Here is an 18,418-nt window from a genome sequence, read left to right as displayed (position 1 = left end):
AGGAAAATTCAAGGGAAAAATTAAGTGGAGCAAATGCTTGCTTTTTACAATGTTAAAAAAAAACGGTATGTTGAAAAGGCTAAGACGTGCCTTGGGGCATATCTGGAGGTCAAATGCTGCCATCAAAGTGTAATTATCTGTTGTGCACTCGCTAGAGGAAACTTAAGAATTCATTTTATGACATTCTAAATACTGAGAAAACATCAAAACCTCTATCTAGAGGCTGTTAGAAATATAGGGAAGAACTAAAATTTTTATTAGAATCTGATTCATATTTTCTAGTCAGCTATAAATATATTCAGGAAAAAAACAAAATAAAATAATTAATGGGTAAAATATTTAGTTAGCTGTATAAACAAATGAGTTACACACATTTGCCAAGATCATATCCTAATAAGATTCAATGGGGGCCTACTCATCCAAAATATTCTGACAATCTTTTACTGGAGATGATCTGACCCTAAGGCAATCAAAAATAAGCCCAATAACTAATATTTTTATTTTCCTCCAAAAATTATTATAACATTTCCATGTAATCATTAATGTATATACATAGAAGCAAATATGTATACACATGCATATGTGTGTATGCAAAGGCAGACATATACAAATATATATGTACATATGTTATACACATACATATATATTATTTTTGAGTTGTAATTTTATTTATTTATTTTTATTTATTTAAAAAATACATGAAAGCAGAATGCATTACAATTTTTATTACACATACACAACACAATTTTTCATATCTGTGGTTGTATATAAAGTATGTTGACACCAATTTGTGTCTTTATACATGTACTTTGGATAATGATGTCTATCACATTCCACCATCCTTGCTAATCCACTGCCACCTCTCTTTCCTTCTCACTCTTCTGCCCTAACTAGAATTGATATATATATTATCCATATATTGTATACACACAAAATAAATACAAATTCCAAAATCTTCAAATTTGTAATTACTACATCCATTCATACTAAGAGGAAAAGCAATTAGCCTCTCAGGAACATAATATAGATGCTTAAAGGATGTAATTGCCCAATTACTATGACCTTCTACTGACGTTTTAGATTCTTTTATTTTGCATTTTGGGGATGCTAAATACCATTTCTTTTAGAATGACACAATTATCTCCTACAAGCAAATATTATGCTATCCCAAGACCAAAATGTAAATCTTAAATTTGTAAAAATAGAGTCAAGCAAATATATAGTTTTCTAAAATACAAAAAATAACTTGTTGGCCTCATGGAAAAAGATAAAACAAAGTAAATTATTCCATTACAGTAACATTACGATTGATGCATCCTGTGTTTTCTAAGGCTGCAAAATCTCTTGGACTTCAATATAAGCAATATTCTACCTAGTCAGTGGGCTTTTCCAATTACACTCCTGAGTGAAGTTCTTCAGTCTACCTCACAATATTCATTTCCTTTCCACTGAACTGGGGGTTCAGTAATATTCCTGAAATTTTAGTTAAGAGTTCATCAAAACAACAAGATTTCATTTCAGCATAATTTTCTGAGTTAAGCCAAAACCATATTATTATTTAATGAGAGTTCACTGTATCATAAATCCACTAAATCCATTTTCTCAATTCTTTCTGCCACAGAATTTTCCAAGTGGCTATATGATGTTCTAGAGTAAAGATTTTTGTAAAAGATCATTAAAATATTAACTAACTGCATACTTTCTTTTCATAAATCCAAAATTTAGAATTAAAAACCAAATTAGAGTTTTCTGTTTGTTTAAATCAAGCTAGAAATGTTCACCATTTCTCTTCTTCCTATTTTCAGAAAATTTGAAGCAGTTTCTCTTTTGGGGACCTAAAACTTCAGAAGCAGAAGTGTTATATCTAGACACTAGTGCTATTTCTTTCCATTAGGATGATTTTGAAAACCCTTCTCTAACTCATACCAATATGGGGTTGATCAAATACCAAAAAAATCCTGAGCCCCAAACCAGTGGATTAGAATTTGCAGATTATGTCCTGAAAAGTAGATATCTCCTACTATCTAGTATGTTATACATTTCATAAGATGCCTTGAAATTGGTCCACTGAAATAGTGATAACTGTGATATAGGGTTATATACAGTCATTTTAGACATGGGCCAGAACCATTCTCTGATTTAGAGTCCATAAATCAACTTGGATTAACAGTTCCTACTTCTTGCCCTTATTTTTTCTTACATTCCATTGTACAGGGATTCTAACACAATGTGTTATTACAATATCATTGTTATTGTGGGTCCCCACCAGGGGCATGCATGATAGTCAATTTACCTGTTTTTGAGGTTTCCTGCCATATGTCAAGTAGTCCTGTGAAAAAGGGCATATCTATCACTTCTTATGGTTTATAAGATCTTTGCTTCTCACTACCTATAGACCCTTATGATTAATGTTATTTTTTCTCTGAACTATGGGGAAATATCATAATCTCTATGTTGGACTTTGGCATGCCAGTTGAGGAAAGAGTATTTCCTGCAGAAATAGGAGTGGTGCATAAATGTCAGAGTTGTTGTCAGCATTGAAAAAGACTACATTCTAGAAAGCAGCATTTATTGCCTAAAGAATGAAGAATGTGTTGTCCTGTACTTTTAAAAATTCCAAATTATTAATTTAGCATTGCATTAAAAAATAAACCATTGTTCACACTTTTATTCATATTGCAGGCAAGATTTGCACTTGCACACTTCACAACTACAGCCAAGTAAGGACATTTGGGAGTGTTATTGCAAGCCAGGTGTTTGGTGACTTAAGGCATCGTGATGCAGCATGATATTAGTAATGACATATAACTACCCAAAATATACTTACATAAGTAGGAACATCTTTTTTTGCTTCAATACAAACTAGTTTCAAAAAACTGTTTTTGTGATTAATAATAGTGCTGTGATCATTACTCTAATAAGAGAGATGAAATTAGACAGGAATTATAAAATTGACACATGAATTTGTGATTAACAATAGTGCTGACATTCTTTCATATAACGAGAGATGTGGAATTAGCTAGAAATTGTGAATGCAACTACAACAAACAGAAGGAATGGGTTTCTGGGCCTAGGATCAGGAAGAATTGGTATTGTGGCACTTTAACTGATCAGACTAAAACAATTATCTCTTCTGTACCTATTATTCTAAATCTTCATTGAGAAATAATGTCCCTCACAGAATTCCATAAGTTCTCATATTTTATTGAAATTGCTTATATCAACTGAGGAGCCATGAAAAATTCTTTGCCAAAGATGATGTATGCTTTACTGGAAGCTTTGTCCCAGGGTGTTTATTAGTTCTATAGCCTCCTTTGTCTTGTGGCTCACATATTTGCTCCTCCATGAATACTACTCCTAACTGTAGTTATTTACTCTTTTGTACACAAATCAGTGTTACTTAAGTGGCAAAATTGTTGCAAAGTTCATTTATGTTATACTTTAGTTTATGGGTTGAAAACCACTCAGACATCTTTTTTATTACTAATATTCTGAAGATGATTTAATGTATAAGCTTCCCTTTAAGAATCCAACCTACCCTCCCAAGGACTCTCTTTTATGCCTGTTACCTTGTACCTTGGCCAGAAAAACAATCAAACAAACAAACTAAGCAGCACATATATTGTTTTGCAATTGCCTGGGATACATTATAAAATGAAAGTTTCAAGTTTTAAAGTCACACTATTTTCCACCTATATTCTGAATCAATAAAGAGATAAAATAAGATAGATGAAAATAAACATTTCATAGGCCTTACTGGCATAAGCCATTGTTCATAGTTTAAAAGTTACTAACTTTTACCTCAGAATTAGAAAAAAATATTGATCCAGTATCTGGTAAATAACTGTGGACAATCTTCCAAAATGGCAGAATGCCTTGCATGACATTAAAAGGCATGTCTGTCTACTGAAGGCAAGCTGTCTCTCAAACATAAATAGAATAAGGCTGAATTGCACATATTTAGCACCATGACACATTTCATCCCTCAGGAACCTCATGCTTTCCCTTGAGGAAGACCAGTGAGTGTAAGGAGGGGTCGGCAGTATAACTATGTGATATACCTTTGAGGGATTTCACAATTTCCATTCACAGAATATCAAATATTTTATTAGAAACAATAATAACTAAGGTCATATATATTCAAAAGTGATAAAAGCATACACATCTTTCTTTTTCCACAGCAAAAGGGTAAAGTACTACAATAATTATTTGAAGTTTCCCTTTAGGGCAACTTCCATCTGGGATAGCTCCATCATATACATAAGTGAAGTTGTAAAATGAGAATATATGTTGAAAAGTTTCTAAAACTAATGGACAAATAATTTGATTGTGATAAAAGAAGGTCTTAGAAAATTTTGAGGAATAAGAAAATGTGAAATATTACTTTAAATTTCACACTAAAAATAAATATGTGTTCATAAAGTATGCAGAAACATATGCCAGGAAAGAAAAAAATAAATGTGATTGTGGAAGGGAGAAGAAGAAGAAGAAGAAAAGTTAAATTATAGGTACTGTCATTCAAAAAATACTTGTATTGACTGATTCATCTACCATAAACCTATAAATATTACATCAAAGTTAGTGTCTACATCTTGTAGAGCTATGTGAAAAACTAATTAATAGGAAAAAAAGGATTTAGTCAAAATACTGAATTTTTCTGAAGGTCTGTGTACTTTCTATCAAAACTTGCTAGTGAAAACAATCATCAACACTGTAATTGTGACTCAACAAAGAATAATTACCTAGAAAATACATTAAATAATTTTGTTCTGAAAATTCTTTTCTGTTCCAGGCAAGTTATTTTTTTCATCATGGATTGAGAATTTTACTGAATATCTTTGCAAGCTTTGCAATCCTAACAATACTATTGAAATAAATCACTGTACATTGGAGTATAATCTGCTGACTCCTCTACAATAATCCCAAGTCTCATATTCTTATGGTTGCATTACAGGATATAATTCTACAAGAATACACAGTGCAATGCTGTCATCAAATGAAACACAAAATGATTGATCATGAATCATTGGTATTGGTTAAGAAGTCATAATTCATTTTTTACTTTTCTACGTAGAATTTTTAAAAGACAATATCATACATCAGAGAAAACACAACAGCTGAGATGTCCTACACTGGAAAATTACATCATAAAATCAAAATATGTGATATCTGTATGATTATAATATACAATAATGAAGAGGTTTCCCAGGTAAATTTTTAAAGGTATTTGCAAGCATATTGTGATTATGACTTTTTTTTTTTCCTAAAGAAGCCATATAAGGAAAGGAAGACTAATACAGTTCCATTTGGTATAAGTTGCTTATATTTCTCATTCCTGGTCAATTGATATTTTGAACATATTCTGAATGTAGAACATTATGTAATCATTTTAATTAAATATAAATTAACACTGGTTGATATTGCCACATCAAGATATTGCATGTGTGAACTCAAACTGCATTTAAAAAATTCTAGCATATTCATCTAAAGTGAGATTTCTTTGAGAGAATAAACATAAAATATTGTGGTTTGCTAAATATAGACAGATTAGCTATAAAATACAATAACAGGTGTTCTTCCTTGCAAAATAAATTCAGAAATTCTCAGGAGACCTAACCAATCTTTTTACTTTTTATAGTACTAATTGTAAGAAATATTAATAATTTTAGAACACAAGTAAAACCTATTTTAGACATGCAGTTATACTGTTTTATAAAATTCTTTCAGTACATTGAAAAATATACATTGATGATTTTTCCTAGTTCTTATTATTTTGTTAGTCTTAAATAACAATTTCTATTTTATTACAAAGAACAAATGATAATTGTCATGTAAAAATAACTGTACCACTACTCCCTCTTTGGTGGCATGAAGTTACCTATGGAGATCTGTCCTAACATGAAACTCCTTTGACTTAATCTCCTTTCACTTCACATTTTCAAATGTCTACTCCTACTTCTGAGCAAGATGGGTGGAGGAGGAAAGATCATAATATACCTTACCTATTCTCTCAACCATTCTTATCCTTATGAAAAAAAGACAATTTTTAGAACTTTTACAAGTCATCTACATCCCCTTCAAGTTTAATAGGGAGGGCAGATCATAAGAAGGCTGGACCACCTACCTCTAACCCTATTGCTATGACTTATATCCTCCTATATCCATCCCTTGCTCTTCTGCCACTTTATAGAAACCACTTTACCAAAACTTCCTGCCAAAAATTCTATGTGGGTTTTTGTTTTGTTTTTGTTTCTCTCATTGACATACAACGTAATATTCAAATCGTTTTTTCTCTAAGTCTTTACCATTCATGGAATCTATTTTATTTCCTTTCAGTAGACTAGTTAAAAAGTTAAAGAATACTTTATTGAAGACTATTTTAATAGAGAAGAGAGTCTGAACTCAACTCTATTGAACCAAAAGAAGGGAGAGTTTTAAGTGTCAAGGTAACCCAGCACCTAAAGTACTAGAAAGCTCTCAGGGTAAGGGAGATTAGTCAATGGGATTAGACCATTTTTACTTGCTAGTTGATGTTTTTTCTGAGTTAAGACTCCTCTACCATAGTCACTAGAAAACATTATATATATATTTAAGCTCTGCACAGGTTCACTTTATTGAGTAGAAGGCTTACAGGTCCACTGGCCCCTCCCTACCCATGGGACACTTGTTCCTTTCAATGCAAGCTGGCATCTATAAGCACTTCCTTGTGCGTCACTGTACCCCACAAGGCACAAAGGGTAGGTGCTTCCAAAGGATCCCTTGTCTGTAGCAGCAGATGGTGTCTTATGCAACAGTGGCAGAAAGCAGGACTCACAGTTCCTCAGACACTGGTGTCCTCTTTGCTCCTGAAGAGGGGCAGTGCTCGTTGTAGATGAGCTTGAAGAGGAAGAGATGGAAGAGGGTGATGAGGGAGGCCACGCTGAACCAGAAGAGGAAGGGCAGCCCTGCGTCCTGCTGGGCCATGTGCTCATTGAGGGCCAAGATGGCCTTGAGGTGCAGCGTGGGCCGAAGGTCCTGCAGGTGTGTGATGTCGGTGGAGATGAGGAGCAGTGGCCTGATGGGCATCACCATGACTGAGAAGGTGTGGCCCCCGTAGGCTGAGATCAGCTCCACTGGATTGTCCAGGCAGCCTGCCTCATAGGCGAAGATCTTGACGGGCTGGCTGTGGGACTTCACAGATACGTGAAGCTAGGGCTTGCCCTCGGTGTCGGCCAGGTCGATGTGGTCGTTCTTGTAGCTGATGCCGTGCAGCGCATAGCTGTTGTGCAGCATGTCTGGGTCGGCCTGGAACTGCAAGTAGTTCTCCGTGAACTGCAGTCCCCCAAAGCTGAGCATCATGCCATGCAGGATGCCCGGAGCGCCCACCTTCACCAGCCCCTTGCAGCCACGCTTCTGGGGGGTCAGCCTCCACAGGTCAGAGAGCTGCAGGATCTGCTGCACCAAGGACAGCTGGGCGGGCCACAGGTTCTTGGTGTGCATGGTGGTGTGGTTGCTGAAGCAGTCGTCTTCGTAGTTGAGTTTGGCCTCCAGCTGCTCTTGCTCCCATGGCTCAAGGAGGGACTGACCAGAGGGGCTGGTGAGCAGGAGGGCATGTAGTAAAGTGTCAGGTTCAGAGTCAGGTCTAATGGCCTGTGCGGGTAGGGTGATCTTCATTTCCACCACTGGGCAAAACAGCTGCACCCAGAGGCGCTGGTGGTCCAGAAACAGCTCAACCTCGGGCATCTCCAAGAGATACAACATCTCCTTCCGGGCCAAGTCCTGGAGTGCCTTCAGCTCCTTAGCGGCTTTGCTTTTGAGAACTTGGGGGCTGATGGGGCCTGAGACTTACACCACCCAGAGGACCATCTCATCCAATTGCGTCTTGGGAGCCACCTGGAGCTGGTTTACTAGCTTTTTGGCAGCCACCATTACCAGGTGCCCATGCCCAGAGGGCATTTGTGTGGATCCGCCAGAGTAGAGTGGGAACTGTTGATTTCCGACCTTCTCCAGGATGCTGGTGAAGGCTTTCAGGAACGGCCTGCAGTGGGCCCCACAGTCTGCAGCGCGGCCACGTGCTGCATTGGGTTGTTGAGCTGAATGCACTGCAGATAGACGTGGAGTCAGCCCGGTGAGACAGAAAGTCCTCCTGTAGCAACACACAGTCAAGGCCAGACCCCACAGCAAGACAGGAGGCTGAGGCAGGCTCAAGGCCAGCGGCTGAAGGGCCAGAGCCTAGGTTTCCGAGCTGCAGGCCCCTCCCGCAGCAGCACCACAGCCTCTACAGCTTCGGCCAGCACTTTCAGTGGGCGCAGATGCAGAAGGGCACGAAGTCCGGGGCCACGGGGGTGGGGGTGGGGCTCCCGCTCTCCAGGAGTCACCTACAGCTGGTTGGCGGTCACGTTCAGGGCTAGGAAGCCAATGGGCACCAAGGCCTGCACTCCTGCGCCCAGAGGAACGGCCTCGCACCGATCCCGCAGGCCGTGCCAGGTGCCGGTGGCCGCCTCCATGCAGGAAGAGGGCTCAGGGGCGCCCAGCTCGCAGCAGGCCCAAGGCTGCAGGCATACACCGCCTGCCACCCAGCGCCCGCCACCCAGCGCCCGCCACACCCTGGAGCTTAGAGCAGCAGCAGGAGGCCAAGCAGCAGAGGAGGCGGCGGGCCCAGCTGCTTCACAGGAGTCCCAGCAGCCCCTTGAGGCGCTGCTGCAGCCACATCAGGCAGCCAGGCGCGGGCTAAGGCGAAGGGCAGCCGCGGGCCGCCACCCAGCCCACCAGCCAGGCCGGCCCTGCCTCACTCCCTGGCCCGGACCAAGGCGCCCACCTGACGCCCGCCGCAGCCTCCTGGAGAGCCACCGCCGCTGCTACCTCCTCCTTCTCGGTTTCCTCCCTGACAAGAACTTCTTAATGGTTATATTTCAAAGGAATTGCTTCTAGGTCTTTGAGAAAGATATATATTGCTGAATTGGAAAAAAATATGATTTAAATTACTCTGTGATCAGGAGAAATATGATTTCTTGATAGTCAAAATAAATGCTGGAAAGTACAGCAAAACTATCAATGGCACTTAGTGGAGACAATTCTTACGTTACAGATGAATGGCAGAGGAAAAGAAATATTTTTAATTTGGGAAATGTGAAAAGGATTCTGATTTTCCTCAGCGAGTCACAATGGGACTCGGTGGAGGAAAATCAGAATCCTTTTGGGAGAAAGAGGAGTGATTGTTAATCACATAAATCTAGTTTTACAGGGAAGGGGCTATTTTAGTTATTGGATTTAAATGCTGAGTAGCTATTATCATTTCTTTCCAATACTGGGCATTGGATTCAGGAACACTTTATTACTGATCTATATCCTTAGTCCTTTTTAATTTTATTTTTTATTTAATTTTGGCACAGTGTCTTGCCAAGTTGCTGAAGATCTTGCTGACATAATAAGACTGGCCATATATTTGCAACCCTCCTGGATCAGCCCCTTAAATTACTAAGCATCATTGAACTCAGAAGCTATTATCATTGTTATTATTGTATGAATAAATGTATCCATTTGATTATGTATTAGTGCTTGCTGCATGCTTCTTTTTTTCCTCACCATGAGACACTAACAAACAGAATATATTGAAGTCTTTCTGGGTCCTCACATAACTCTATCCTAGTTGAAGTACACAGAAAACCAATAAATGTGTCAGGTAATGATAAGTGATGTTTCAAAACACAAAACTAGAGAAAAGGATAGAGAATAAGATAGAGTAATGCTTTATTTTGGATTAGGTACTCAGCAATGATATCATGGAAACTCAATGTGAATAGAAATCTAAATGTTTTAAAATCCTTTTTATATATTAATTTTATAACAATAGCAAAAGCAGTTCAAAATTTTAAAATGCAAATTAAACGTAATACAGAATATCCCAATGAAATAAAATTTATCTAAAGAGATGGTAGTAAGAGTAACAGATGTGTGCATTTTAGCCTTAAAATGTGTTAATAAATTTAAGGAGAGATAGGTTAAGGTGTTAGTTCTCAGTAGTTGAAATATAAAATGTTAACAGAAAGAACAGATGTTGCTAATATTTCATAGATAATATTGTAGACAAGTTTGCAATGCACATAAAATAAGTCAAAAGATAACAAACCTCAAAACATTTTCAAATTTTAATAATTTTTGTAAGAACAGAACAACTTGGGGCTAGGGTTGTGGCTCAGTGGTAGCACGCTCGCCTAACACATGCAAGGCCCTGGGTTCGATTCTCAGCACCACATAAAAATAAGTAAGCAAAATAAAGGTATTGTCTAACCACAATTAAAAAATAAATTATAAATAAAAAAGAACAGAACATCTCTAACTTTCTACTTTTCTTTATAAAGTTTATATATCAAAATCTATTTTATATCCTGGGTTTTGTAATATTTGATGTATTACTAGAACTAAGAGTTTCCTATAAAATAACAATAACAAAACAAGCCAACCAAGGAGAAAAAGTTAGAAAGAACTCTCAAAGTGCCCTGTAATCTTATAATTTCCTCCATGATATAGCCATGAATCCAAGATGTAGACATCCTGACCATTTCAGCATATCCTTTTCTGTTTGAAAGTCCATCTGCTCTCACCTCTTACAGGCATCTCTTCTCATATGTCTCTCTTTTAAAATTGAGCACTGAGGAGTTTATCTCTTTTCTTTTGAGCCTCCCCCCCGCCCCGAGTTGACATCAAGCATACACCATATTATTTAATTCAACATGTAAAATCTTTCCTTCAATATTTAAAACACAATGCTTATATCTATAAAGATAGACACATGACATAGGATGAGAATGCTCCTTGGATAGGGATGTGTAGAATTGTTTGAATAGAGCCTCAGACAGCCATTTTATTAGTGTCATCTCTAGCTTATAGATGATTGAACTGAGGCTTAATGAGTTAAAGACAAATGGCCAAGATCAGATAACTAGGTAATGGTAACTCTCAAGTTTGTGTATATCACTATGAAGTTAAGCTTCCTTTTATGTCACTTGAAAAATATATGTGCACTACTTGGGAGAGATAATTGCAAATATCCCCACTTAACAAAATATTTGTAGTTACATAGAAATGATGCTAACATCTAAAAGCATTCCTGAATAAATTACTCTCAAATGAGTATATTAGTGATTCAAATATAAAACCTGCTGTAAAAGAAAGACCAATTTGTAAACAATTTTTCAAAGGTAAAATCATCATTCTTAATATAGAGTATTAAATTTAAAAATTCTCATTAAACATTTAAAAGCTAAAAAGTGAAAAGAATTCTCTCTTAGAAAATTGAAAATGTATGTCAGAGATAACTTGCAGAATCAAATAAAATAAGAAATTATAAAGAGTTAACTAATTCATTAACAGATAAACATTTTTAAAAATTTCACATTTAATAATGCTTACCTTAAATGAAGCATGTGTACTTTTAAAGCATGTGAAATTTATATAACAAAAACATAAAAATTATACAACCTCATGATAAAAACTTATTTGAAATGCACATATATCATGTAAATCACTTAATTTCTTCATTTTTGAAATGAAATATATTGGAATAAGATTATTCCACAAATCACAAAAGCTATACTTGTATTTTGCCATAGGCAGCAACAATATCCCTAAAAGGGAAAGATGATGTAATCACCATGAGATGCTTTTTTGTTGTTGTTATCTGCTAATGATTTTTATTGATTACATTTCACAATTGAAGGATTACTTTCAATTTTTTTCTTGTTTTCTTTTTTTATTTATTTCATACATACATGACAATAGTGGAGTACATTACATTCATAATTATCCATTCACAGCACAATTTTTGTAACTCTGTATATAAAGTATGTTCACACCAAATTATGTCATTATACATGAGCTTTCCTATTTTTTGCATTCAATTCTTAATATATCTTTATACCACCATTTATCATATCTCTGTTTGTATATAAGGTATGCTGACACCAAATTTACACCATCATACATGTATTTTGTATGATGATGAGGGTCTCCTTCCACCATCCTAGCTATTCCCCTTCTTCCTCCTAATTGTATAATGAATGAACTGTTGTTAATTTTGTAGAAACAGAAAACTATTGGAAAATCCAGTGAACAATTTCAGTTTTCAATTTATACCAGGTATCAAGATATGAATATTAATTTCTTAGGAATGCAATTGGTAAATAATATTTAATTTAAAAACTGTTCCATGATGTCAAGTCACTGTTATTCTGTTTCACAGAAAGCAAAACCAAATTGCATTTATATGAAAAAGTGCTGAAGTCCTGTGTAATAAATGATGTAGCAAGCCTGCATAAATCAGCAGATTCTTATCTGAAAATTTTCTCCACCACTTTTTATGAAGACCACCTTGAGCAGGTTGCCTCCCATCTCTGTGCCTCAGTTTGCTCAATAATTGAATAGATTTCAGTAATTATTAAGAGGATACCATGAAGATATAATGATATAAGAAGTAGAAATCTTCTGGTGAAGGCTCCAGAACATTGTTTTGGCTCAATAAATATCAGCTCATAAAAATATAATATTTATATAATCTTGTACTAGACAGTTAATTAAAACAAATAAATAAATAATAGTAAATATATTCAAACTTCTTCAAACACTTAAAGTTATATCTGTTTACAACATAGAAAATAATTCCTGGTGACTTTTTTATCTTAGGACGATGATTTTCCATTTCTGAGGTTGTCCCTGTAGACTTAACTCAGAACAGTGACTTCTGGTTCTAGAGTTAACTGTGTAGTCCCTACCTTCATATTATTTAAACATTTTAATCATTATAGACAGAGTACTGAGATAACAACTCTGCTATATTTCTTAAAGATGCTTGATGCTCATAAAAATCATAACCTGAACACTTGGACAAGCAAAACAAGCCATGGTAGTTTTTCTTTTTCACTTTAATTTTTATTTTTTTAAAAACAAATATAATATCAGTAGGTGATTACACTGTAATAAATATGCTATTTCACAAGGTAGAAAATGTATTTAATTCCATCCTGTTAGCCACAGTCATATATTTAGTTGGGCCAGTGGAATGGGAAATTGATGTCTTCCATTACCATGAAAAATGTAAAGCTTAAGCATTGGGGACACTCAATTGCCTGGACCTTCAGTTCACAGCCTTGTGATCTACTTCTGAAAACTTTCAAATCAGGAAAGATAATGAAATTTATTAAGACCGTTAACTTTTTCTTTTTCTTTTGGACTTTATTCCTCATGGAAGAAAACAATTTTAAGGATTTCTCTTAAATGAGAATTTCACTGAGTTAAATTTAGTTGTTGTTTTGAGGAAAGTAGCCATAAGGTTTGCAGTCAATGACAATGTGATTCCTTTATTGCCAGCCTTGTTACTATAGAAATTCTCTTCTCTTTGCCTTCACTCTCTCAAACTCTGCCAACTCACATGGCATCATAGTAAAACTCTACCAACTCACAATTTTATTGCTAAAATAGTTTTAATACTGATAGTTCTGCATCATATAACTCACGTAAAAAAATGACAGAAAATTTCCAATTTGACAAAAAACAGATTTATTACAAAAACAAAATTGTAAATTATTGAAAATTGGAATAAAATCTTTCATTTATCTCTATAGAATGCATGCAAAGAAATAATTTGAACAATTAATCAATGAATCGGTTCATTTTTATGATCAAATGAAAACAGTACACTAAGCAATTCAATCTGTATCACCAATCAGTCTTATAAATTGAAGAACACACACAGAAAAACTTTTTATTTCAGGACACAAACATTGCACATACAGTTCAAAATTTATTTCCCAAGTTAAGAAAATGAATATACAATATGTTTTAAGAAAATTGAACATTAGGTTTGAAATTATATTTTAAAATATACATGGAATCTTATATTTATAAATATGTATTTATGTCAAACTAGTTGTAGGAATAGTGGTAATATTAGTGTTAGTATTATATATTGAGTTGGTTAGAGTTAGGCTTAGTAAGAATATGTGTATCAAATATGTATATTTATAAGAATGTACATGTGAAAATGTGTATGAAAACACATGGATATATGTGTTCTAAAACAGAAAACTAAATAAAGTGAATCATATGAATATTTTTTTCACTTGGGGAGAGTGGATATATCATAAAGTAAATATATAATAATTTAAATGCTAATAAACCATTCCTAATTGAAAATATAAGTCAAAGAAAACATCACATCTCATATGAACATACATGCACTTATGTTAAATTAGGTACAGTTACAATAGTCACATTAGGGTTAATCATAAATACTGAAGGGTTTAGGGTTAATGTGAGGGAATGAATATATACATCAGGAAATATGAATATTTCTAAGATGTTCTTGTGGTCTCTCATACTTCCAGCACACATTTCTGTCTCCCCTCATGGTAGTCCAGGTAGGATATAAAACAAGTTAGCAATCAGAACTCATAGAGATGATAGAACTCACTAAAACCAGATTTTATAGTAGAGCTTACATCAATCAAATGTAAAGACTTTTGAATTGAACAAGTGCTTGTATTTCAAGATGTCCTTCTATAAACTTCCACACAAGAATTCTGCCTGTATCCTCACCTCACCTAGTCTTCAGCTTTTCCCCACTCACTTTCTCCATCCTTCTCTTGTGTCCTCCCTTTTTTGGAGTGAAACATAAAATTCCTATAATTTTCTTATTCAGAAGCTTTTAACCTTCTTTTTTTATAGACTACAGAAGCAATCAAGGGTTTTCATCTTCATATCAAATAAAATAGACTTCAAGCTAAAGTTAATTAAAAGGGATAAAGAAGGACATTACATACTGCTCAAGGAAACCATGCACCAACAAGACATAGCAATCATAAATATATATGCCCCAAACAATGGTTCAGCTATGTTTATTAAACAAACTCTTCTCAAGTTCCAGAGTCAAATTGGCCACAACATAATAATTTTAGGTGGTTTAACACACCTCTTTCACCACTAGATAGATCTTTTAAACAAACCTGAACAAAAAACTATAGATCTCAATAACACAATAACTTAGAGTTAACTTAAATACATAGAATATTTCATTCTTCAATAAGAAAATATACTTTCTTCTCAGTAGCACATGGATCCTTCTCTAAAAGAGACCATGTATCGTTTCACAAAGCAACTCTTAGCAAATACAAAAAAAGTAGAGACACTAGCCTGCATTCTATCAGATATTAATGGAATGAAACTAGAAATCAATGATGAAATAAATAAAAGTGACTCCAACATCTGGAGACTAAATAATATGCTACTGAATGAACAATGGGTTGCATAAAACTTCAAGGAGAGAACTAAAAAACTTTGAGATAAATGAGAACACTGATACAACATATTGAAATCTCTGGGACACTATGGCAGTATGAAGAAGAAGGTTCAACATTAAATTTTGATTTAATGATTAAGAGTAACTTTAGTCAGTAATTATTGGTACTGGGAAACATGAATAATCATAAGAATGCGTGAAAATATATATGAAAACATATATAAGTTCTAAAACATATATAAATATATAAGTTCTGAAATATATAATTTCTGAGCATAGGGTTCATAATTTGAATACATACTTTTTACCTCCAGAGTGCATGGATGTTTCATATAAATGAATATATGATGACACTTGCAAGTATACCATTGGTAATTGAATGTATAAGTCAAAATACTCTTAAATATGCATAGTATGTAGCCTTTCATGTTACTTTAGATTTAGGAATAAGACTGAGTTTAGGATTAGTATTAATTTTTTTGGCAATAGGGTTTGTGTTAAATAGTGAATATGAGTGTCAGCAAACATAAATATTCATAGGAATGCACTCATGTAAGTATGCACAAAAATTAATATAAATATTTATGTTCTGAGATAGAAATAGTTTAATGTGAGTCATATGATTCCAAATACTTTTAATTTGAGGATGAATATATAACTTTATGGACTCATAAAATATGTATGCAGGACCTGGGGTTGTTGCTCAGTGGCAGAATGCTTGCCTAGCATATGTGAGGCACTGGGTTTGATTCTCAGCACCACACATAAATAAACAAAATAAAGGTCCATTTACAAACTAAAAACTATTTAAAAAAACAACAAAAATATGTATCCAAAAATACTATTGAAAATGTAATGTGATAGTCAATGTATACACAAATGTTCATAATAATACACGCTTTTTTATAAATTAGGCTTAGGTACAAATGTAAGGTCAGGGTTAGTATTAACTTTTGTATTCAGTAATGTTAGTGTTAGGAAATAAATATGTATGTTAGGTAACATGAATATTTATTGCATAGTACTTGTGAAAACGTTTATGAAAACCTATAAAGTAATGTTTATGAATAGAAAAATGTATACTGTGAGTTTCATGAATACAAATTTTTATCTTGATGATGCATAAATACAGTAAATAATGAAAATATAATAATTTTATGCAAAGTTAACTTTGAGGTTTGAAATTATATTTTAAAATACACATGGAAACTAACATTCATATACATACAGTTATGTCAAACTTAGTATAGGTATAGCAGTAACATTAGAGTTAATATTATATATTGAGATGATTAGGGTCAGGCTTAGGGAATGAAAATGTACATTGAAAAGTATGTATGTTTATTAGAAAGGTCATTTGAAAATGTGTTTGAAAACAGATATGAATATATACGTTCTGAAATGGAAATGATATAATGTGGATCATATGAATAAAAGTTTTTTAACTAGAGGATGAATGGATATGACATGTAATGAATATGAACTAAGTTATACCTCAATACACCATTGATTATTGAAAATATAAATGAATATACACATGACATCTCATAGGAATATAGAGGCATTTATTTTAATTAGGTATAGTTAAATGCTAATTTTAGGGTTAGTATTCTATATTGTATGGAGTTAATGTAGGTTGAGGTAATCAATACATACATCTGAAAATATGAATTCCTGAAAATGTACTTGTGAACATTGTATGAAAATCCATATAAATGTAAATGTACAGACTCAAGTAAGAGTATAATGTGACTCATGTATTAAATATTTTGTAATTTGGGGATGTAAGAATATACCTCATACATGATATTTAGTAATATATGTGCAAATATGAAATTGATAATAAAATATATAATTCACAATACACACAAATATTCATTTAAATGTACATACTTTATGTAAAACTTTGTTTATATATAGAGGTCACTTTAAGTTGAATTTTCAGTTCAGATATCATTTAGGGTTAGTGTTCTGTTTAGGGAATTAATTTTTTTTTTCTAAAATCAAAGTATTCATAAGAACATACATGTAACAGTCTATATGGCATTATATATGCATTTAAAAATACATGTTCTGAAACAGGGTTGATTGCAATTTGACTCATGTAATTATACCTTTCTAAAAGTTGGGGATTCGAGATATGTATGATAATGTATATATGACAAGTCATATAGCATATACCATTGATAATTGAAAATGCAAGTCAAAATACACATAAAACCACAGACTATTCTAATTCCATTTACTTTATATTAGATTTTGATTTAGCATTAATATTAGGGATAGTAGTAAATATTGAGTAAGGTTTGATTTACAGTTAGATTAAATATGTAGATCAAGAAATATGAAAATTCACAGAATGTACCTGCAAATATATGTTGCCCAAAAATACTTACAAATACCATCCTGACCAATATGATATAATTCCCATCACAAAAAATAAAACAGACAATTATAGAGAGAAGAGGAAGGATATCTGATGGGTTATCTGGCATTGGTAATGATCAGGAGCTCACAATGTTGCAGGTGGCATAGAGGACTATAAAATTAGAACCAAGGGGAAAATGTTCTAGCAGTCATGGAAGTATGCTGACCTATTAGTTTCTTCACCAATATCTCTAACATTTTGTGCCTGGAATTTAATGCGGCTTCCAAGAATGTTGGCTCTCTTTGGAGTGAGACAATTGCAATGGATGTCCATCTATGTGAACTGGAAGACATTGTTTAATACCCTTGGACATGCTTGCAAAAGCAACGCTGAATCCTCTTCTTGGAGGTGAAATGTGGCCACTGGTGGCCAAATGTCTCCCTGTGAGGGTTGTAAAGCCATTGAGCCATCCTCCAGGTTTCATGGCTGTTATTGCTCTATCACAGGGAATTTGGTATTATGCTGCAAGAAATACAAGAGGTAAACTAGGACATAGTGCTGGAGGCAGTTGTATCCTGAGTGGTGATTCAAGGCCTCAGGAGAAAACTCATTTAGCCTCTTTAAAATTCTGAGTTGAAACCTGACTCTGAGCATATTCCCACCCCACTCTCCATAAGAGGATGCCTTCCCATACTAGGGTCCACCGGCTACATGCTGTCAGTACCATGTGATTTGGAATAAAAAAACAGATTCTGGTGATATCGACAATGATTTCTCTG

At 34.4% G+C, this 18,418-nt stretch overlaps 1 pseudogene; it reads right to left on the bottom strand.

Annotated features, from left to right (window-relative positions):
• Positions 1–6,820: 6,820 nt before the first annotated feature.
• On the bottom strand, positions 6,821–8,691 carry LOC101972370 (uncharacterized protein KIAA2013 pseudogene; annotated as a pseudogene).
• Between the last annotated feature and the right edge of the window lie 9,727 nt (positions 8,692–18,418).

Source organism: Ictidomys tridecemlineatus, unplaced genomic scaffold (genome assembly GCF_052094955.1).
Source record: "Ictidomys tridecemlineatus isolate mIctTri1 unplaced genomic scaffold, mIctTri1.hap1 Scaffold_38, whole genome shotgun sequence".
NCBI lineage: Eukaryota > Metazoa > Chordata > Mammalia > Rodentia > Sciuridae > Ictidomys > Ictidomys tridecemlineatus.
The sequence above is the reverse complement of the archived record's forward strand: the minus strand, read 5'-3'. Positions and strand labels throughout refer to the sequence as shown.